The sequence below is a fragment of the Capra hircus genome, chromosome 28, assembly GCF_001704415.2.
Source record: "Capra hircus breed San Clemente chromosome 28, ASM170441v1, whole genome shotgun sequence".
NCBI classification, from domain to species: domain Eukaryota; kingdom Metazoa; phylum Chordata; class Mammalia; order Artiodactyla; family Bovidae; genus Capra; species Capra hircus.
In genome coordinates this window covers 33102480-33126718 of record NC_030835.1, presented here as the reverse complement: position 1 = coordinate 33126718, position 24239 = coordinate 33102480, and the positions used below count along the sequence as shown (strand labels likewise).

At 37.7% G+C, this 24239-nt stretch overlaps 1 non-coding gene across 1 annotated transcript in view; it reads left to right on the top strand.

The window, feature by feature from the left end:
* Positions 3918–24239, top strand: part of LOC102182099 — a 142694-nt gene continuing 122372 nt past the window's right edge. The window contains exon 1 of the transcript XR_001917438.1: positions 3918–4022. This is a non-coding gene — a transcript (uncharacterized LOC102182099). The remainder of the gene's footprint in view (positions 4023–24239) is intronic.

The following is a 24239-nucleotide window of genomic DNA, read 5'->3' as shown; positions in this document are numbered from 1 at the left end:
CAGGATCAGCAACTATATGCTAAGTGTCCTTTTTTTTCTTTAAATCAAATCCTCACCATCTTTCCATCATTCTTCTTTTTTTCATTCTTTATTTGTTCTTTAAAAAAATAATAAAGCCTATTATGACCAAGCATTTATGAAGTCACTTCTTGACTCCAGGTTGCATCTGGCATGAAGGAGATGCTGTCTGTTCAACTAGCATCAGGGCACAATCTCTGCTGTAAGGCCAGTGAATAGGCAGAAACGTAGGCAGGTGTATGTGTTCACATGTCTGTCTTCTACAGGAGGCTGTAGTTGGTCATCTTGATGTATCACATGAATGCACTTGGCCACAATATAGCCTCCTGGGAAAGACACATGTAAATAAAAAAGAATACAGTATTAATCATAAAAATAGGTTTATACACAAAATGTTGTGGCTGTATATTTTTTGTCTAAGTGATTAAGGAGGTTGCAGGATTCATTTCTGAATTAAATTTTTAAGTAAATACCAATTTACCAGTTAAATAGAGAGGAGTCCAAAGTTTAAAAGGTATAGTCCACCCAGCAAAAACAAGATGCAAAGTCAAATATAACAACACGAAAGAGACCTACCATTTTCCTACAGCCGTAATGACTGTGGTAGATGATTAGTGTTAGGGTAAGAGGGTGAGAAAGTAAGCAGGGTCAGAAAGTATAAAGGGAGCTGGTAAATATCCTGTGCCTCCTATGTGACAGGTAGTATGCTGGACATTTTATGCATTTTCGGTCCTACAGTTCTCAGAATAACCCTATTTAAGAAGTGATGGAAATAAGACTTTGAATAGAAAGTCAGTTGTCCAAGGTCATGCAGCAAGAAAAATAGTGGAATTGATGTTCAGACCCAAGTCTTTGACATCAAAACCCCTTTTCTTGTCATCAAGATGCAATTAATATTTAAATGGGAAACCACTTAAGTATCTTTTCATTTGTTTCGGTTTAATTAACTTCTCTGAAGATAAATCTTTGGAATTTTATTCTGTATTGTCTCAAACTTCATCAAAAGCATGGAGTGGTTGTTCTAGAAAACTTATTGTAACTTTTCTTTGATATCCTTCAAATGAAAATGCTTCCTCTCCGTATATTTTCATGTATTATGTAGCAGATTCTTTTTAATATAGTTCTTATGCTTTGTTTTGCTTCATCCCCTGTTTATCTGATATTAGATATGACCCACGATTTGCTTTTCTATGGGATCGATGGAGTGTCTTTTACCTGCTTTAGGATGTCTCTGTTTTCTCTTATAATCTTTCTAAGATCTTCAGCAAGAAAACAACAAAAAACGAACCAAAACAAGAAAAAAAAAACAAAAACCTGGTTATCTGGCTTCCTAGAGGCTGGCACATACAGGGAGAGAATCAGAGCCTGGAGATTTGATTTGCTTCATGGGAAATTCATTCTGTCATACTGAAAAATAACATTTATTCTGGTGGCCGGATTTCTCCATCCATCCTCATTGGTCCAGCCTGTATGCCAGACTGAGTGTGACTGAATCTACCCTCCTTTCTGGTACTTCCTCCGGGAAGCACCCCAGTGCCCCGAGAAAAAGCCCTGCTATACTCATAATACTGCATTGCCCTGGATCTATATAGGGAAATGGATTCCCAGCCCCTGCTTCCAATCTGCTGTAAAGCATCCCCTTTCTTTAATATCATCCCTTCCAAATTGAGAACTAATCATTCTCTAGACCAGAAATCAACCAATGGTATCTGTAAAGGGTCAAAGAGTAAAAATATTTTAGTCTTTCAAGTCACAACCTCTCAACATTACTGTTATAGCATAAACGTAACCAGAGACAATATATACGTGAGATGTTGTGGCTGTATTCCAATAAAACTTTATTTATAGACTGTGAAATTCGAATTTCAAATAATTTACACTTAAATGATTCCTTTGATTTCCTCCAACGATTTAAAAATGTGAAAGCCATTTTTAGCTCCCAGGCAGCAGTCTACAGTTTGCCAGCTCTTGCTCTACACAGACAGGATGCTTGTTTCTGCTGCAGGGTAAACTGGAATCTGACCATCATGGTCTCCAGTCTGACTGCTTTCACTACAGCATCTCCAGTGCAGAGCAGCACTTCGTAGTTTCTTGTGATCGTGCAGTTTCTACCAATTTTCTCCTCTATCTGTGGGTCCTACCCCCTTGCGATCTGGTCACAGGCAAGGTGCTTAGACTTTGTTAGCAGTTAGTATCTGATCTAGAAATGAAAGCGGGATTGTGGGTTTGGTTTTTTTTTTTTTCCTCTCTTTCTGGAAAATTTTTGTTATTTTACATTTTTTGTTCTTCAGAAACCTCTCCAACTGAACTAAATTAAACTGACTGCTAAATAGTTTGTATTTCTTTTAATGATATATATTTGAACTTCATTCACATCATTTTTAGATTATTATTCTTAATCTTTCCTCTTGAGATTATGTCGCAAAGAGGAAGATAATTCTGGTAAATAAAGGAAATAATTGACAAAAGTGGGACTTGAGACTTTCTCTTTTTCTACTTTTGTTGTTGCTGTCACTCATTTACTTAATCAACAAATATCTCTGTGTACCCAAAAGATCTTACATTTTGACATACAAAGATGAGTAGAATACCATGTTTGTTTTCTAGGATACTAAATGTGAAACAGTAATACCTATTTTTATAATCCTCTTGTTATCTGTTCAGTTCAGTTCACTTCAGTCTCTCAGTCGTGTCCAGCTCTTTGTGACGTCATGAATCGCAGCACACCAGGTCTCCCTGTCCATCACCAGCTCCCGGAGTTCACTCAGACTCAGGTTCATCGAGTCGGTGATGCCATCCAGCCATCTCATCCTCTGTCGTCCCCTTCTCCTCCTGCCTCCAATCCCTCCCAGCATCAGAGTCTTTTCCAATGAGTCAACTCTTTGCATGAGGTGGCCAAAATACTGGAGTTTCAGCTTTAGCATCATTCCTTCCAAAGAACACCCAGGGCTGATCTCCTTCAGAAAGGACTGGTTGGATCTCCTTGCAGTCCAAGGGACTCTCAAGAGTCTTCTCCAATGCCACAGTTCAAAAGCATCAATTCTTTGGTGCTCAGCCTTCTTCACAGTCCAACTCTCACATCCATACATGACTGCTGGAAAAACCATAGCCTTGACTAGATGGACCTTAGTCGGCAAAGTAACGTCTCTACTTTTGAATATGCTATCTAGGTTGGTCATAACTTTTCTTCCAAGGAGTAAGCATCTTTTAATTTCCTGGCTGCAGTCACCATCTGCAGTGATTTTGGAGCCCAAAAAGATAAAGTCTGACACTGTTTCCACTGTTTCCCCATCTATTTCCCATGAAGTGATGGGACCGGATGATATCTGTTATTCTTACCATAAGTCATAGGGAGTACAAGTTAGCATAGGAAGAAGTGTGTGCCTGGCATACTCCATGTGATATGAAAAAGAAGAATAGATTACAGAATAGGGCCCTACTCGCAGCCTTAAATATTGTTAAATGAGGTGATTGCCTGCATTGCAATGCTGTTGTCAAGACTAAATGAAATTTTATACACAGACATGCTATAAGCGCTTAGCATATAACCTCCCCCCTCAAATTTACAACAGAATGTTAGATGTTTTGGGTTAGATTTTTATTGGTAAATTTTTAACCTTCCAGTAATGTGATACAGTTTACTACTAAAATATTACTTCTTAATCACTATATAATGTCTAATCACTAAACTTTTTACTTCTTTACTGATTTACATAGTGTGGTTCCACTGCTATACTACTCATTAACAGAGTTGTATAAATTGAAGCCCTTTCATTGGATTGCTTGTCAGGCGTCTTTTTGTTTTTTAATGCTGCAGGTTGTAAAGATGCTCTTGTGCAAATGGCACAAAATGATATCTGCTGACTAACTGTCTTTTCTGTGTGTGTCTGCTTAGGTCTGAACAGTGATGGCACTTATTTCTGTTACGAGTTTCTCAGTGGACTGTGGATTGACTGAACTATACCCATTCCCATCATGATGTATACCACCAAGGCTCCTCACTAGTAAGTCATTCTCTATTCAGTATCATTTGTATGGTTATATATTGAGATTTTCAACACAGTATGCATTTATCTTGCAAAAAATATGTAAGACACGTGCATTGGTGTTACTATTATGAAGCATGGCTAGACAGTCTATGTACCAACCAACTGAAAAATGAAAAAGTACATTTAGATGCATCTATCATATATTTTTACTTTTTGATATATATGGTAATTTAAGTATATCTAAATAGGCAGAATTCAGAAGTATAGAATTTTACCTCTTTTTTAACTGAATGAAAAGTTTTTAACTGAATGAAACTGGAAAGTTTCAGTGACTTTTGGTTCTGTCATCTCATATAAATCTGGCAGTGTAAGACAGAAGTATCTTATTTAGCTTAATATTTTGAAAAAGGTCAATTTTATTGCAGTTGCTCCTAATAGGGTAACTGATATACTTCCACTTACACAGGTATCATATGGTAATTGACATGGGATATCTATGGTGTCATTGAAAGGAAATTCTACTCAATTCCCTTAATTTTAGTTCCAGCCCCAACATTTATCATCTAACTAGTCCCTTGAATCTTTAGGACCCAGTTTCTTCATCTACGAAATGAGAGGCAGACATTCTGCTTTGCCTAATTCATAAGATTGCTTTAAAGGATAACTGAGATCCTGAATGTGAAATTATCAACAGTAAAACCCCATAAAAATAGATGATATCTGTGGCTCACTAACAGCACTAGTAGGAAGGTGGAAAAAAAACGTATCACAATTTTCTTTTTAAATTGGTTAATAGAGTCAAACATTTTATATGTTATTCACCTAAGAGATAAATGAGAAGATTATACTTAAATTAATGACCCCAATTTTTTTTGTATTTGAGAAAATTATGATTAATTAAGGAGCACATATTCTTCATATATACTTGCACACACAAATCCCCATCAATCATAATTAGGCTTCTAGTTCTGATCTCCTGAATATTTACTCCATTAGAGTTTATTTTTAAGTGTTTTATACTTAGATGAAACAAAATACAAGATACTTTTCATGTGTAATTTCATTTCAGGATACCAAGAGGACAATGTAGAAATGCAGTCAGATATTACTCATTCGGTTTTAATATGTTAAAATTTTTGTTTCCTGAAATCTCTTTAACGCCTCATCTGATCATCCATTTAGCCAACAGAATGCAGCACTAGTCTGCTTAAAATAAAAAACTGAAAATGAAAATTTTGACAAATGTATTTAGTAATACAGAGAAAGACTTTTCCACTAAAGTTGAATGAATTATTATATAATCAGGCCAGTACAATAAAAGTGGTTTGCAAGTTTTTTTCCAGAAATTGGATATGATTACCATTGAAGAGGCAATGGTTTACTACGCAGATAAAATTTTTACATATAAGTGAGACAAAAATCTTAATTAACAGATAACATGCAGTCGCTTGTATTGTAGCATAATGCTTAAGTATGGTGGGGTGAGGCAAGGCTAGAGACAGACTGCCTGGGGTTGCAACCCAGATTCATCATTTTCCATCTCTGCAGTGTTGGACAGGTCATTTAACTGCTCTTTGCCTTAGTTTCCTCATCTGTAAAATGGGTCTAATAATGAATATTTATTTCATAGGATTGTTGTGTGAATTACATGAGTTAATTTGGTTGAGCACTTAGCAGCAGCACTGTGTGACACTGGTTAGCTATCAGTCAGCATTAGTGATTTTTATTCACTGGATAAGCATGGGATTATGGTGCTAACTATAGGTTCTGGAATCAGAAAGCCCTAGATTCAAAACCATTTACGAATTAATGGTGAAATCTAAAGTAGTAACTGAACTATTTGCATTCTTAGTTTCTGAGAAATAAAATGGAAATAATTAAAATATACTCCATAATGCTTTTGTTAAGATGGCTTGGCACCTTTGTTGGGAATTTTGAAGGTATATTCACAGATTACTATCTAATGCAATTGTAAACTAACATGCATCAGAGATTCTCTGTTTCTGGAAATATCTTGCCATATGCTATATTTAGGAGACTTTAAGAAATGTGTCCAGTTACATGATTTGCTCTGTCTGATCCAGAATTTCAAAAAAGACAAACGGATAATTTAAATCAAATTACAAGTACAAGCAACAAATATGACATCATGATTAAAAAATGAAAGTGAACCACTGCATTTGAAAATATGTGGGTTATTTTCAAATATCTTTTGATATTGATTTCTAACATAACTTCCACTGTGATGAGAGAGCAGGCACTGTATTATTTCAATATCCTTAGACCATGAAGTTTTTGCCCTTTGTTTTATATCCCTGGATAGGTTCCTTGTCTCCTGGTTTATAGACTCTGGGAACCTAAATAGAATTTATATCCTGCTGTTGTATGAAAATTGTATAAATCTTAATTATGTTGAAGTGGTTCATAGTGCTTTTCAGGTCTACAGTATCCTTCTATTTTTCTGTCCATTCATTCTATTAAGTTTTGAGAGCTTGATATTGAAATTCCAACTAAAAATCTTAATTTTTCTAATTAAAAATAATTGTAATAAAGAGTAGAACTATATATAACTTTGTTCTGTATTTTCCAAGTCTTCTATAAACGAATTATCATACTTTCGTAATTTAAAAAAATAAAAAAGAAGAAAAAATAAAAGTAACAGAAATCCATTGACTATTTTTTAGGCCTAACAGGGAAACAGTTCAGTTCAGTTCAGTCGCTCAGTGATGTCTGACTCTTTGCAACCCCACGAATTGTAGCACGCCAGGCCTCCCTGTCTATCACCAACTCCCGGAGTTCACTCAGATTCACGTCCAACGAGTCAGTAATACCATCCAGCCATCTCATCCTCTGTCGTCTCCTTCTCCTCCTGCCCCCAATCCCTCTCAGCATCAGAGTCTTTTCCAATGAGTCAACTTTTCGCATGAGATGGCCAAAGTATTGGAGTTTCAGCTTTAGCATCATTCCTTCCAAAGAACACCCAGGACTGATTTCCTTCAGGATGGACTGGTTGGATCTCCTTGCAATCCAAGGGACTCTGAGGAGTCTTCTCCAACACCACAGTTCAAAAGCATCAATTCTTTGGCATTCAGCTTTCTTCACAGTCCAACTCTCACATCCATACATGACCACTGGAAAAACCATAGCCTTGACTAGACAGACCTTTGTTGGCAAAGTAATGTCTCTGCTTTTGAATATGTTATCTAGGTTGGTCATAACTTTCCTTCCAAGGAGTAAATGTCTTTTAATTTCATGGCTGCAGTCACTATCTGCAGTGATTTTGGAGCCCCCCAAAATAAAGTCTGACACTGTTTCCACTGTTTCCCCATCTATTTCTCATAAAGTGATGGGACCAGATGCCATGATCTTCGTTTTCTGAATGTTGAGCTTTAAGCCAACTTTTTCACTCTCTTCTTTCACTTTCATCAAGAGGCTTTTGAGTTCGTCTTCACTTTCTGCCATAAGGGTGGTGTCATCTGCATATCTGAGGTTATTGATATTTCTTCCGGCAATCTTGATTCCAGCTTGTGCTTCTTCCAGCCCAGCGTTTCTCATGATGTAGTCTGCATGTAAGTTAAATAAGCAGGGTGACAATATATAGCCTTGACGTACTCCTTTTCCTATTTCAAACCAGTCTGTTGTTCCATGTCCAGTTCTAAGTGTTACTTCCTTACCTGCATATAGGTTTCTCAAGAGGCAGGTCAGGTGGTCTGGTATTCCCATCCCTTTCAGAATTTTCCACGGTTTATTGTGATCCACACAGTCAAAGGGTTTGGCATAGTCAATAAAGCAGAAATAGATGTTTTTCTGGAACTCTCTTGCTTTTTTCATGATCCAGCGGATGTTGGCAATTTGATCTCTGGTTCCTCAGCTCCTTATTTGTTACGCAGATTTGGCTGTTCCTACATTTAAAATGACTTTCCAGACAGAAAGGGAAGAAAGAAAGGAGATGGAAAAATAAAATACGTGTCACAAAGTGGTGGAGAAGGAGAGTTTGAACTTTCATTTTCATAATCCTATGCTCTAGAACAGATTGTATACTTATTATGAAGAAATTTATAATATTTTCTTTTGCACTTGTGTTGGACAAAATTCAGTGGTTGAAATGGGTGACGATTTTTAAATGAGTCATGATTTGTTTCCAAGGTGGGAATTACTGATAAATTGGGGCTGTAATCCAGGAGTGGATTGTGGCTGGCTGCTTTGTATCACTCAGAACAGAAAGCCGAGTCTCTTTCCCTCACGTGTTAGTTATAAACCATCTGAAACAATGGTAATGTTTGCTCGGTCCATCTCTGTATCCATCCATATCAGCCTCCGGAGAGTATTTCAAAGTAAATGGAACCCGACTTGTCTATAACGTGGATTATAACATTATTGAATGCTTCTGTACACAGTCTCCTTTATTCTTGTTTATTTTTTCAATAACTTTAGCTTTTATCAAGTTTGCACCTGACTAGGAAACTCATGTTTGTGGCGAAAGCTTTTGAGGGTAAAGGTTTTGGAGGTAGATTCCTAGGTCAAAGCTCACAACCATGGATGTGGGATTAGGCTTGGCTGTTGCTTTGCTGTTTCTGCATGGGACCCTAGATGACCTGATACACTGACGTCTCTGGTGCTTTTCTGTCCTGCTTCTCCTGGGCTCTGCCTTATCTCATGCTTTCAGTCCTTGAGTGCAGCCACCATTCATATTTTGAACTCTCATATTAGGATTTCGCATGTAACAAAAAAAAAAGCAGCATCATGGTGTTGGAATACCAGCCCTACTGGACAGACAGATGCTCATGTGTCCTTACTTATTTTCATAATCTTTATAGATTTGTGATGTTTATATTAAACATTTTTCATGAATTTAGAAGCCTCCTTCTGAAGGACTCTGACTTAGATGTCAGTCTCAGTTCAGTTCAGTCGCTCAGTTGTGCCCAACTCCTTGCAACCCCATGAATTGCCACACCAGGCCTCCCTGTCCATCACCAACTCCCGGAGTTCACTCAGACTCACGTCCTTCGAGTCAGTGATGCCAAGCAGCCATCTCATCCTCTGTCGTCCCCTTTTCCTCCTGCCCCCAATCCCTCCGAGCATCAGAGTCTTTTCCAATAAGTCAACTCTTCGCATGAGGTGGTGAAAGTACTGGAGTTTCAGCTTTAGCATCATTCCTTCCAAAGAACACCCAGGGCTGATCTCCTTCAGAATGGACTATTTGGATCTCCTTGCAGTCCAAGGGACTCTCAAGAGTCTTCTCCAACACCACAGTTCAAAAGCATCAGTTCTTTGGTGCTCAGCTTTCTTCACAGTCCAACTCTCACATCCATACATGACCACAGGAAAAACTATAGCCTTGACTAGATGGACCTTTGTTGGCGAAGTAATGTCCCTGCTTTTCAACATGCTGTCTAGGTTGGTCATAACTTTTCTTCCAAGGAGTAAGCGTCTTTTAATTTCATGGCTGCAGTCACCATCTGCAGTGATTTTGGAGCCCTCAAAAGTAAAGTCTGACACTGTTTCCCCATCTATTTCCCATGAAGTGATGGGGACCAGATGCCATGATGTCAGCCTATTATTTGATAAAAAGGTATCTCTAAAAACTAGACAGAAGTGCCAGAATTTTGAGGAGACATGGGGTATTCAGAAGACAGAAGTACTGGAGTGGATTGCCATTTCCTTCTCCAGAGGATCTTCCCCTTTGACCCAGGGATCAAACCCAGGTCTCCCACACTTTAGGCAGTCATTTTACCATCTGAGCCACCAAGGAAGTCCATTCAGAACTGAAGTCTCCTCTAAATTGGAGACAGGAGATTGAAGTGGTTATCAGTGGATCTTTAAGAATAGGTCTACTCAGTCAGGTAATAATTCTAAGCATAACATCATTGTGATAAGGGGAATAGTGTAAACCTCTGATTCACAGTTGTGAATGAGCAGAAGGTATTCAGGGACAAGAAGAAGAGTTGATTAAAGTTGAATAACTACTGCAGAGTAACCAGAAGTGGAATAAGATGAGTTGTGAATGCCTCAAGGAGCTTTGCGTGGCCCCCTTTCATTTGTCTACTGTGATCTCCTCCACCTTTTTGCTGGCCAAGCCCAACCTAGAAGCACCCCAGCCTTAACGTATGTGACACCACAAGCCTCCTCCTATTTGTGGATACCGCCTATCAAACTCCAATTTGTCCTTCCAATCTCATTTGACATGCTCTCCCTTCTATGAAAACTTCCTTAATCCTCCTTTTAAAATTAACTACTCTCTTTTCTTTCACCCCTGTATTATGCACACGCCTCTTTGGTAGACTACACTCACTTTTTTTCCAATTATTGGTTGATATTTCTATCTCAGTCCATGCAAGCTGCTAAAACAACACCATTGACTAGGTAGCTCATATAAACAATGGAAGTTTATTCCTCACAGTTCTGGAGTCTAGAATCCAATCTCTACACTGGCAGATTTCACGTATGGTACAGGCTTGTTTCCTAGAAAGCCATCTTTTTGCTGTGTCCTCACATGGTGAAAGTGTCAAAAGCAATTTCTTGAGCCTCTTATTTGTATCCTAAATGTATTAATCCCATTAATGAGAGCTCCACACTCATAACCTAATAACCCCATCTATTTCCCATGAAGTGATGGGACCGGATGTCATGATCCTCATTTTCTGAATGTTGAGCCTTAAGCCAACTTTTTCACTCCCCTCATTCACTTCATCAAGAGGCTTTTTAGTTCATCTTTACTTTCTGCTATAAGGGTGGTGTCATCTGCATATCTGAGGTTATTGATATTTCTTCTGGCAATCTTGATTCCAGCTGTGTTTCTTCCAGTCCAGCATTTCTCATGATGTACTCTGCATACAAGTTAAATAAGCAGGGTGACAATATACAGCCTTGACGTACTCCTTTTCCTATTTGGAACCAGTCTGTTGTTCCATGTCCAGTTCTAACTGTTGCTTCCTGACCTGCATATAGATTTCTCAAGAGGCAGGTCAGGTGGTCTGGTATTCCCATCTCTCTCAGAATTTTCCAGTTTCTTGTGATCCACAGTCAAAGGCTTTGGCATAGTCAAGAAAGCAGAAATAGTAGGTTCCTATAGGTTCAAACTGTTTTTAAAAAAATAGAGGGAAAAATAACCAAATCCCCAAAACCCCTCTCTGTCAATCAGCAAAAGGCTTTGTAACATAGCCAACTGAAATTTTATCTGAAATTTATTTCAGTAACTGTATATCACCTGGAAGAGGACTTAAAATTATTTAGGTTAACTATTTATTTTCAAATAGTACCATTTTAACAGGAAAGACTGTTAAGTCCACTAAATCATTATGGAAACACTCAACTTTCATCTTTGTTACTTACTGTACTTCAGTCATAGACACAGGAGTCGATACAGGCTAAGACTTATAAGTAGCACAGGCTATCTCAAGCTATTCAGCTTCCACAGATGGCTATAGAGAGATAAGTGGGAAGCATTAGGCTAATAAAGACATCTTTAGGAGAGGAAAATGGGTTGACAGGGTACTCCAGTTCTCAATATGTGAGCTATTTTAGATTGACATGCTTTAAGCAAAAAGGGATACTGTTTGAATGAATCCTATATTAAGAATATTCATCCAGTTGTGTCAGCAGAAATATAATGGAGTCATGTAGGCATTATCCCTGAACTAAAGCTTGGATACACTCAAGTAAGTAGAGTAATGCAGCAAGAATAATATATTTGAAAGACTCAGGTTTTGTTGTTGTTGTTTTTAATGTCGAAAGGTAACACTTGAGTGAATTCCAGGTTGTTCCCTGATAGCTTTGTTAGTGTCTTCAAACTGTAGCAACTTGGTGACCATTTTCTGACATTCTTTTTAGCTGAAGGACTTAGAGTTGCATGTTGAAATTTAATGATAATGCTGATAATGGCTACCATATACTAAAGTAGTAACTGTGCAGTGGGGTTTCACTGTACAACATCCTTTAATATTCACAATATCTCTGCAAGCATGGCTTTGTCTTCTTTTTACAAAGGAGGAAATGCATAAGGAGCAGGATACACTACCAATTTATATGCGTATTTATTAACCTAAATTTGTGACAGCCTACCACTGTAGAATGGCATGTAAATATGGAGGCACATTATATTTTATATGTGGAATTAGAAAACTAATTTTGATTTCAAAAAGTAAATTATGTATTAATTATATATTAAAAATATGCTTCACATTTTAAACCATGCCTTTTTTTATATCCTGAAAAGTAATTGTAACATAATTAAAGATTTCCCCTTCTATCCTTCTCCAGCAATTGATATGGATAAAAATGAGAATCTGGATCTATTAGAGACATGTCCTCAAGCAGATAAGGGAAGGTGTCTTTCAGGAGAATGCACTGACCGTTTTTAAGATTGAATGGTTTACCATTAAAGTCATATATCTTTAACATGTTTTATTACATCTTATTTTTTTCACATTAATGTGAGTGTGTGTGGTAGCATAATTAATTGATTCCACAAGGTGAAAACTAACATTCTTGGCCTTAATAAGTATATTATATCCACTAGCGTGTGTGCTCAATCATGTCCGACTCTGCAAACCTTTGGACTGTAGCGCACCAGGCCCCTCTGTCCACAGGCTTTTTCAGGCAAGAATACCGAAGTAGGCTGCATTTCCTTCTCCAGGGGATCTTCCTGACCCAGGGATGGAACCCATTTATCTTGTGTCTTCTGTTTGGCAGGTGGATTCTTTACTGCTGAGCCATCAGGGAAGCCGTATGTCCACCAGGCATCCCATCAAATTCTTTCTCTTTTTAGCTCAGTTATCTGCAAAAAATTGTTCTGATTTCTCTTACATTTGGCTTATCTATATGGTGGACAGAGATCACCAGTGTTTTACTGTCTCTTATATGTGCCACTCAACTGATCTGAAGGAAAAAAAAAGTCTAAAAACAAATAAGCCTAGGAAGCAGAGATAGTTTTGAAGAAGCCATGTTTTTTTATACCTGTGGTTTAATAAAGAAGATAATTACAGTATTTTGAAGTCATTTGAAATTTAAGGAGATTAAATTACCTGGAAAGAACATCATGTTTTAAATTATGTTAGTTAAATACTTGAAATTGAAGAACTCAGGCGTCTCATGTACTCATGCTATAAATATTAATGGACCTGTTTCAGTGTAGTAGGCCCTGAGTTATGCACAGTAAACAAAGTTCCTGTATTCGTGGAGTTTATATTTCTAGGTTGCAATTGGGAAGTGAAGGGCAGGAGTTGTGGAAAGAAAGGAAGTAGAATATGTGTGTATTTATGCATATATATGTGTGTGTGTGTACATATAAATGTATGGTGATATGTATCATTAAATATATATATATATACACAAATAGTAATAAATTTGATTTTAAATGAATGACCTTTTTATAGCAAAAAGAATTCTTGCTTTAAAGTTTTTCTAAGGCATAGTTTTAGATTACAGAGTTTGAAATTCTTACTCACCAAAAGTTTGTATTTTAATCTTTTCTGGAATGGGAAATTTTTATAAACTATCTCAGTCATTGTTTTAAAATGGTTCATGTGTTTGCTATCTTATTTTCTTTATCCCTTTAAGAATATCTATAGATGTGTCAGAATCTGAAGGAGAAACTCCCGAGACTATTTTGCACACCATCAGATTGCACTGAGAGTGCAATCAGCTGATGAGGGACGGAAAACTTGAGCCCTGTGAGACATAAAGTGGGGCGGGTTGTGGGGAGAAGATTAAATTGAAGGAATAGGAGCAATTTCTAAAATCCAAGTTAAAGTTCTCTCTGTGTTGTTGAACTGTGAAATAGCATGGGCTTGTTACCTAATCACGTGAAAATTGGTTATAGAACCAGTTATTGATTCAAATGCTTTATTTAATAAGAAGTATAATTTAATATCAGATGTGTACTTAGAGCTTGTGACAAAAGGAACAATTCAAAACCTGGAAAAACAAAGTGTCAGCCTTGCATGCACTGTGATAAGCCGGTTTTCCAACTCAACAGTGAGCCAGTCGTTTTTAGTGATTTTTGGAGATAATATAATGACGTCTTTACTAAGCTCAGTGAGTAAGTGGATGTTAGACTGTTTGCTTTGACTGCCATGATAGATAAAGTAGGCTATTCTTCTGGGATAAGATGAAAACATTATAACAAAGCATCATTTAAAAAATACTTCTTTCTTCCCATGAAGCACAGGTTCATGTTTGAAAACTTACCTTCTTTTTAGCTCTGAATATATGGTTTTCATGATTTTTCCCAAATGATGTAAAAATCAGTGCTTGACACACAGATACGCCACAGAAGATTTTGCAATTGTTCTTAATTCATTTTTGAATTTAGCTTTTATGAAAAAATATAGTTAATAATATAGTCAAATGATCATATCTAACAGCTATTTTTTTTTTAATTTATTTGGCTGTATGGGGTCTTAGTTGCAGCATGAGGTATCTTTGATCTTTGTTGCAGAATGCGGGACCTTTTAGCTGCAGTGTGTGGGATGTGGACTCTTAATTCTGACATGTGACATCTAGTTTCCTGATCAGGGATCAAACCCAGGCCTCCTGCATTGAGAGCATGTTGTCTTAGCTCCTGGACCACCAGAGAAGTTTCTCTAACAACTTTTGACAGTGAGTTGAAAGAGTGTTGAGGTGGGAGCAAAACTGGTAATGCCTCAGTGCTGATTTTGCCTTTTTCCATTGCTCATTGTAGGGAGCAAAAATAAATCTGCCAAAGAAAAATTATTGACAAAGTAATTACCATTGGGTCCCAACCCTAGGTACTAACTACCTGAAAAATGTGGCATTTGAATGATAGAGTAATTAAAATGTCAAAACTGTATAATCATACCAAATAATGCAGAAAAATAAATCAACTGAAATGCTCTGAATATTAAACCCATTAAAAATATGTTAAACAGATTATGGTAATGTCTCAGGCTTCCTTACTAAGCTGGATATATCTACACCTTTCTCAAGGAAGAGGCGCATAAATTGCAAGGTAGAGGTGGTAAGTTTAAGACAAAGAAAAACCATTCTATGTAAAGAGTAGTAGGTTGTTTGCTTATTTCAGTTTCGTTACAGTTTTTCCTACAAAATTCGCACAAAGCAGGGCATGTAGAAGTAAATAAATGTTAGTGGAATTTAATGATGCTTCTGCTTATTAATTTGTAAATGTAGCAATTTGTCTTCATTATTGTCTGTAGAAAGTCATTGATAACCACTTATTTCTCTGAACTTGGATTACGGTCTTTTTACATGGATTCACCAGTTCATTGGGCTGAGAAGAGTATCCTTGCAGTATATCTCCTAAAGGAATGTTCTATGATGAACTTGAATACTTATTTAAAGACATATTTAAAATAAAATCTTGGGTTTCAGCTTAGCTTTGGTCTTAATCTTGACCTTGAATAAACATATTTCCCTAATTTCTTTGTTACAGGCAAACATTTTTAGTTAAACGCAAGTTGCCGACATATTAGTTATTGCATCAAATTTTAACACCAAATTCTGAGGGGTTGACTTTTGCACATATTAGATTTCCTTCATAAGATTTCAGGGAAAATTAAGTAGAATTTCAGGGCACAGCACAGTGATTGATTTAATTTGGTAAATAAGATGTTCCTGTCTAGTACAGAAAGATAATATTTATCACACCTGAGTTAATTACATTGTTGCATCTCAGTAGATGATCATGGGATGTATATTTGATAAAGGAAGATGTTGCATTAACCCCTCAGTTGCAGATCTGTATAATAATATCCAATGTCTATGATATACCCTGTCTATCCTTTCCCCCTTTTGTCCTTGTGCAACCCAGTTCACACACAACTGATCATTCCCAGGGTGGTATCTACATCAGCCATTAAGGGAAAACAAAACATTTCTTGGCCCTAGTCTGTCTGTTTTGGAATTAATAGGAGTGGTTATCACATTGCATTTTCCCAAGTAAATTTAAGACTGATGGATGAACTAACCACATGCCACTTATTCATAGTAAAAGGTAAAAATGGTGAAGTATGACACATTGTATGCAAAGTTCTCTGGAACCAAAAATGTATATATGAAAAGAACAGGAAGAAATACTGAGACAATTTTTACTCTGTAAAAATTATGAAGTCATATTTTTATGAGCAAATTAATTAGAATATATCAATATTAGCTAATAAATTTACTGTAATGTTACAGAATGAAGTGTTGCTAAAACTGTTTTTGCTAAATCTTTCTTAGTGCATTTATTGGTTTTGTTATAACTGATCAGTGCAAAGAAATAGAGGAAAACAATAGAATGGGAAAGATTAGAGATCTCTTTAAGAAAACTAGAGATAGCAAAGGAAAATTTCATGCAAAGATGATGAGCTCAATAAAGGACAGAAATGGTATGGACCTAACAGAAACAGAAGATATTATGAAGAGGTGGCAAGAATACACAGAACTGTACAAAAAAGATCTTCACGACCCAGATAATCAAGATGGTGTGATCACTCACTTAGAGCCAGACATCCTGGAATGAGAAGTCAAGTGGGCCTTAGGAAGCATCACTGTGAACAAAGGTAGTGGAGGTGATGGAATTCCAGTTGAGCTATTTCAAATCCTAAAAGATGCTGCTGTGAAAGTTCTGCACTCACTATGCCAGCAAATCTGGAAAACTCAGCAGTGGCCACAGGGCTGGAAAAGGTCAGTTTTCATTCCAATCCCAAGGAAAGGGATTGTTCAAAGAATGTTCAAACTACCTCACACTTGAACTCATCTCACATACTAGCAAAGTAATGCTCAAAATTCTCCAAGCCAGGCTTAAACAGTATGTGAACTGAGAACTTCCAGATGTTCAAGCTGGACTTAGAAAAGGCAGAGGAACCATGATCAAATTGCCAACATCCACTGGATCATTGAAAAAGCAAGAGAGTTCCAGAAAGACTTCTATTTCTGTTTTATTGACTATGCCAAAGCCTTTCACTGTGTGGATCACAACTGTGGAAAATTCTTTAAGAGCTGGGAATACCAGACCACCTGACATGCCTCCTGAGAAATCTGTATGCAGGTCAAGAATCAACAGTTAGAACTAGACATGGAACAACAGACTGGTTCCAAATTGGAAAAGGAATATGTCAAGACTGTATATTGTCACCCTGTTTATTTAACTTATATGCAGAGTACGTCATGTGAAATGCTGGGCTGGATGAAGCACAAGCTAGAATCCATATTGCCAGAAGAAATATCAATAACCTCCGATATGCAGATGACACCACCATTACGGTGGAAAGTAAAGAACTAAAGAGTCTCTTGATGAAAGTGAAAGAGGAGAGTGAAAAAGTTGGCTTAAAGCTCAACATTCAGAAAACTAAGACCATGGCATCCTGTCCCATCTACTTCAAAGCAAATAAATGGGGAATCAATGAAAACAGTGAGAGACTTTTATTTTCTTGGACTCCAAAATCACTGCAGATGGTGACTGCAGCCATGAAATTAAAAGATGCTCGCTCCTTGGAAGAAAAGCTGTGACCAACCTAGATAGCATATTAAAAAGCAGAGATATTACTTTGCCAACAAAGGTCCATCCAGTCAAAGCTATGATTTTTCCAGTAGTCATGTATGAATGTTAGAATTGTGCTATAAAGAAAGCTGAGTGCCAAAGAATTGATGCTTTTGAACTGTGGTGTTGGAGAAGACTCTTTAGAGTCCCTTGGACTGCAAGGAGATCCAACCAGTCCATCAGTCCTGATTACTCATTGAAAGGACTGATGATCAAGCTGAAACTCTAGTACTTTTTCCACCTGATGCAAAGAACTGACTCATTGGAAAAGACCCTGATATTGGGAAAGACTGAAGTCAGGAGAAGGGGATGACAGAGGATGAAATGGTTGGATGGCATCACTGACGTGATGGACATGAGTTTCAGTAACCTCCAGGATTTGGTGATGGTCAGGGAAGTTGACGTGTTGCAGTCCATAGAGTCACAAAGAGTTGGACATGACTGAGTGACTGAACTGACTGATTGATATTTTTACAGTAATTTGTGTTTATTACCATTAATTTTCCATTTTTTCTAAACTTGAAAACACAAAACCAAAGATACAGAAAGTAACATAAATGCTTCTAATCTTAACACTGTAAAACTTCAAGGTAACTCTTCAAATAGTTTTATATTCTTGTCTTCTGAAATTTATATATATTTATACAAATATAGAGTCACCTTATTCATACCTTTTTCCTCTCAAAGTATAGTAATGCATTCTCATTTTCCATGTCTCAAAGTATTACTTTAAAAGAAATTTACGGGAAACATAACATTTTATTGTAATTTATGGTATATTATGGTGATCATTCTGTATTATAACTTTCTTTAACATCCTTCCAGACAAACCTTTGACTATATGTTCATGTTGAGGCAGTCTGAGCATGGGTTGGAAAATGATTTCCAGACATAGCATTTTGGAAGGAAGTGAGTTTTTTGAGAACAAAGAGCAGAAGTAATGATAGTGCTGTGAGCACAGTGGGCTGACATCCTGACAGGCCAGGTAAAGTTGACGGTATTCATGGCTTAATAGCCAATTTTTATGGCCTCAAGACAAAGAAAATTCCTGCTGCAAGGTTGACATTAGGTGGTTGGTTAGGACGCTATAGAGTGACTACCAGGATGCACATTTTTGCCTGATTTGGAATCAGGAAGCCTGCTGGTGATGATCAAGGGGACTTTTGGCAACAGTTACGAAAGGACTTAGTCAGCTTAGGAGGTGACCTTGGTTCTGGGCTCCTCATGTATGGCCTTGGGGCAGGACTCAACAGTTCACGTAACAATTCCAGCTCTGATCCCTTCTCTGACAATCAGACTACATGCAACTAAGATGGTATGCTTTACTTGATTGCCTCATAGTAGATCTAAATTAACTTGTCAAAAACAAGTTTGGAAAAAACATTCCCTTTTACTAAAGGGAAAATGTGAAGAGAGGGATGAATTAGGAGGCTGAGATTAACATATACATGCTAGATTCAGCTCTTGCTTTTTCCATGATACATGCTCAGTCCAGTTCAGTTCAGTCACTCAGTCGTGTCCAACTCTTTGCGACCCCATGAATCGCAGCACGCCAGGCCTCCCTGTCCATCACCAACTCCCGGAGTTCACTCAGACTCACGTCCATCGAGTCAGTGATGCCATCCAGCCATCTCATCCTCTGTCGTCCCCTTCTCCTCCTGCCCCCAATCCCTCCCAGCATCAGGGTCTTTTCCAGTGAGTCAACTCTTCGCATGAGGTGGCCACAGTACTGGAGTTTCAGCTTTAGCATCATTCCCTCCAAAGAACACCCAGGATTGATCTCCTTCAGAATGGACTGGTTGCATCTCCTTGTAGTCCAAGGGACTCTCAAGAGTCTTCACGAACACCACAGTTCAAAAGCATCAATTGTTCAGAGCTCAGCCTTCTTCACACTCTCATATCCATACATGACTACTGGAAAAACCATAGCCTTGACTAGACGGACCTTAGTCGGCAAAGTAATGTCTCTACTTTTGAATATGCTATCTAGGTTGGTCATAACTTTTCTTCCAAAGAGTAAGCGTCTTTTAATTTCATGGGTGCAGTCACCATCTGCAGTGACTTTGGAGCCCAAAAAAATAGTCTGACACTGTTTCCACTGTTTCCCCATCTATTTCCCATGGATTGATGGGACCGGATGCCATAATCTTCATTTTCTGAATGTTGAGCTTTAAGCCAAGTTTTTCACTCTCCTCTTTTACTTTCATCAAGAGGCTCTTCAGTTCTTCTTCACTTTCTGCCATAAGGTGGTGTCATCTGCATATCTGAGGTTATTGATATTTCTCCCGGCAATCTTGATTCCAGCTTGTGTTTCTTCCAGTCCAGCATTTCTCATGATGTAGTCTGCATATAAGTTAAATAAGCAGGGTGACAATATACAGCCTTGACGTACTCCTTTTCCTATTTGGAACCAGTCTGTTGTTCCATGTCCAGTTCTAACTGTTGCTTTCTGGCCTGCATACAGATTTCTCAAGAGGCAGGTTAGATGGTCTGGTATTCCCATCTCTTTCAGAATTTTCCACAATTTATTGTGATCCACACAGGGAAAGGCTTTGGCATAGTCAATAAAGCAGAGATAGATGTTTTTCTGGAACTCTCTTGATACATGCTACTAGATATATAATAGATAATCCATAAGGACCTACTATATAGCACAGGGAACTTTGCTCAATACTTTATAATCACCTATATGGGAAAAGAATCTGAAAAAGGGTGTATATATACATATACCTGTTGGCTCAGACAATAAAGAATTTGCCTCAGTGTGTAAGACCTGGGTTTGATACCTCGGTTTGGAAGATCCCCTAGAAAGGGAATAGCTACCCACTCTAGTAGTCTTGCCTGGACTATTTCATGGATAGAGGAGCCTGGCAGGCTACAATCCATGGGGTCACAAAGAGTCAAACATGACTGAGTGACTTTCACTTTCCTTTCCCTATACATATACCTATGTGTGCATACATGCTCAGTTGCTTCAATCATATCTGACTTTTTGCGACCCTATGGACTGTAGCCCACCAGGCTCCTCTATCCATAGAATTCTCCAGGCAAGAATACTGGAGTGGGTTGCCTTGCCCTCCTCCAGGGGGTCTTCCTGACTCAGTGATCAAACCCAAGTCTCCTGTGTCTCCTGCATTGCAAGCAGATTCTTTACCACTGAGTCACTGGGGAAGCCCACATATGTGTATGTATGTGTATGTATCTATATATCAGTTCAGTTCAGTTGCTCAGTCATGTCCAGACTCTTTGCAATTCCATGGACTGCAGCACTCCAGGCTTCCCTGTCCATGACCAACTCCCAGAGCCTACTCAAGCTAACATCTATCACATCAGTGATGTCATCCAACCATTTCATCCCCTGTTGTCCCCTTCTCCTCCTGCCCTCAATCTTTCCTAGAATCAGGGTCTTTTCCAATTAGTCGGTTCTTCGAATCGGGTGGCCAAAGTATTGGAGTTTCAGCTTTAAGATCAGTCCTTCCAATGAATATTCAGGACTTATTTCCTTTAGGATGGACTGGTTGAATCTCCTTGCAGTCCAAGGGACTCTCAAGAGTCTTCTCCAACACCATAGTTCAAAAGGATCAGTTCTTCGGCGCTCAGCTTTCCTTATAGTCCAACTCTTATATCCATGCTGTGCCCCTGAAAGTAGCACAACATTGTTAGTCAACTATTGTTTAGTCGCTAAGTCAGGTCCAACTCTTTTGTGACTCCATGGACTGTAACCCACCAGGCTCTTGTGTCCATGGGATTTCCTAGGCAAGAATACTGAGTGGGTTGCCATTTCCTTCTCCAGGGGACTTTCCCAACCCAGGGATGGAACCCATGTCTCCTGCATTGGTAGGTCAATTCCTTATCACTAAGCCACCAGGGAAGCCTGGTAATCAACTATACTCCAATATAAAGTTAAAAATTAAAAAACTTGTCCAAAATAAAACTGGAGATTTTTTGTGTCCTACCACAACTTCTTTCTTCCTCATCTGTCTCGTCTCTGTTTTCCAGACTATTTCCAGGAGATCCAAACCAAAGGCTAGGTGTTCTTTTTTTTTTTTTCTTTTCTCATTTTCCACATTCAGTTCATCTATAAGTTTTATTGGCTCAGTCTTCAAAACACATTGTAATTCTGTCCTCTTTCTTCCAACTTTCCCAGTCCCAATCTAGTCAGCAGTCTTACCCAGGGTGCCCTAAGTGGTCCCTTCTTTCCTGCTTTTCCCTGACCGCTCTTGTGTCAGTCTTGTCCCTCACTTGCTCACAATCCTGCAGGGGCTTTTCAGAATACCTGAATAAAATCTAAATATTGTTATGGCTCTCAGGGTTCCCTATGGCCATGGCCTGCCCCTGTTTCTCACCTCTTCCCACCATCCTGCTCTGCCAGGAGGAGGATATGCTGCTCTATCTGCCAAGCTTGCATCTGGTCTGCTCTTGTGGGTTGAAACTCTCTCCCCTCACACTCCAGATGCCTCTTCCCTTTTGTTCAGGTTTCACTGTAAACGTCACCTGTCCTAGTGGCTTCCTGCCCATTGAGTGCGAAAGGAGCACTCCAGCTACTCTAAGACACACCTCTACATTGTATTTCTGTCATATATGTTTCATTTCTTAAACACTCATGGCTTTGCTTATTATCCATCTATTCATCAGAATGAAAGCTCCATGGAAGCAGAGAAAAAACCTTGTATTGTTCACACACACCTCCAGCCCTGGAACCAAGAACAGAACTCACTGTGTGGTAGACACTAAATACTAAATGAATGAAACAATTGATGAAGATTTACTACTACTACAAATTGTGTAAATACAATTTCTCAGTCAAAAAATTTGAAGTATAGTTGATTAACAGTTTTGTGTTATTTTCTGGTATAGAGCAAAAGGCTTAAGTGATTCATATATGTATTATTTTTCAGATTCTTTTCCATTATAGCTTATTACGGGATATTGAATATAGTTCCCTATGCTGTACAGTGGAAACTTGTTTATCTGTTTTACATATAGTAGGTTTTATTTGCTAATCCAAAACTCTCAATTTATCCTCACCCTGTATATATCTTTTGGTATCCATAAATTTATTTTGTTTGTCTGTCTGTTTCTATTTCATAAATAAGTTCATTTGTGTCAATTTTGAGGTTCCACACAAAATTTATAGCGTATGGTGTTATTCTTTCTCTTTCTGAGCTACTTAGTATGATAATCTCTAGGTCCATCATATTGCTACAAATGACATTACTCCATTCTTCTTTCGTGCTGAGTAGTATTCCATGCTATATGTGTACCGCATATTTACCTGTTCATTTGTTTATATACATTTAGGTTGTTTCCAAGTCTTGTCTATTGTGAAGAGTTCTGCTATGAACATTGAGGTCCATGTATTTTTTTGAATTGTAGTTTTCATCATTTCAGGATATGTGCCCAGGAGTTTTTCATTTATATATTTACATTTTAGTCATTTGATCCTCATAACAACTCTATAGAATAGATATTATTCCCTTCTGTCAGATGCAGAGACAGCCTCTGAGTTTATGGTTTGTGAAGTTGATAAGTTATAGAACTGATGTCTATACCCAAGACTGGCTGATGCCCAAACCCAAAAACTGTTAGTACAACATCATCAAAAGAAAAGGTTTGTGTCTGTCATTCAAACTTCCTGGGACTTAATGATTAAATTTAGTGTAGATGTTGGATATTAGCGTTCTGTTCAGAGCATTTTAAAAAGGAACAAGAATCATTCCTTTAGAAGATTTCCACAGACAAATATTTATTTAACTATGTAAAGGAAATTTTAACAGGTAGTGAAATGGAAGAGACTGGAACTCATTATTTAAGGCAAAGAAACAGTAAACTGCTCAATGGACCTTTTATTTATAGCATTAACTTAATCACATCATTGTAATTTGCACTGGTAGAATTTATACTATTTTCTAAAAATGCTTACCACCTCAGAGACTTACCTATCTTCTCAAGACGGGTGTTTTTTTTTCGTTTGTTTGTTTCTTTGTTTTATTCCAAGTTGGATGTGGAGCAATAAGACAAGAGACCCGGAAAAGATCTATCCAGATGCACATTATCTCTCTCAGTTTGTAGAATCAAAATTATGAATATTTATTTGTTTCTAAAAATAAGTTGATCATCACAAACATGGCTTAGCTCAGGAAGATGAGCATGCATCAAATTGTTAGATTCTCAGATAGCTGCCTTAACAAAGAATCATCAGGATGTCATTAGAATAGCCGGATAGCACAGGGAGCTTAGCTCGGTGTTCTGTGATGACCTCAGTGGGAGGGATGGAGTGTGGAATGAGAGGGAGATTCTAGGCACGACATTGCATAGTAATTATACTCCAATAAAAAGTAAAAGATAGGTACCTGACAAATAAAGCAACATGTGTTTTTCCAGTAAAAAAAAAAAAAAAAACAAAATAACTAATATTGGAGAAAATAAGTAAAGTAGAAGAGATCAGAATGGCTTAAGCTAAGAAATTAGAAATAAATTTGAATTACTTTTATGCTAGTTCCTCAGATATTTGAATGACTTTTCATTATTGCCATTATTTAATCCAAAACATGTTACCATGTAGTACCTCAATAATCATGAAGGATTCCAAATGAGTCCATTGAAGTTTTATATTAACTATAACAATGACTTGTTTTAAGGCAGGGAGTCAAAATGTTAGTGAAAAAGTTGTGTTTTGTGATTTTTTAATTAAAGGGAGATGGTTGTAATGAATTGGAGGGTCTCTTTAA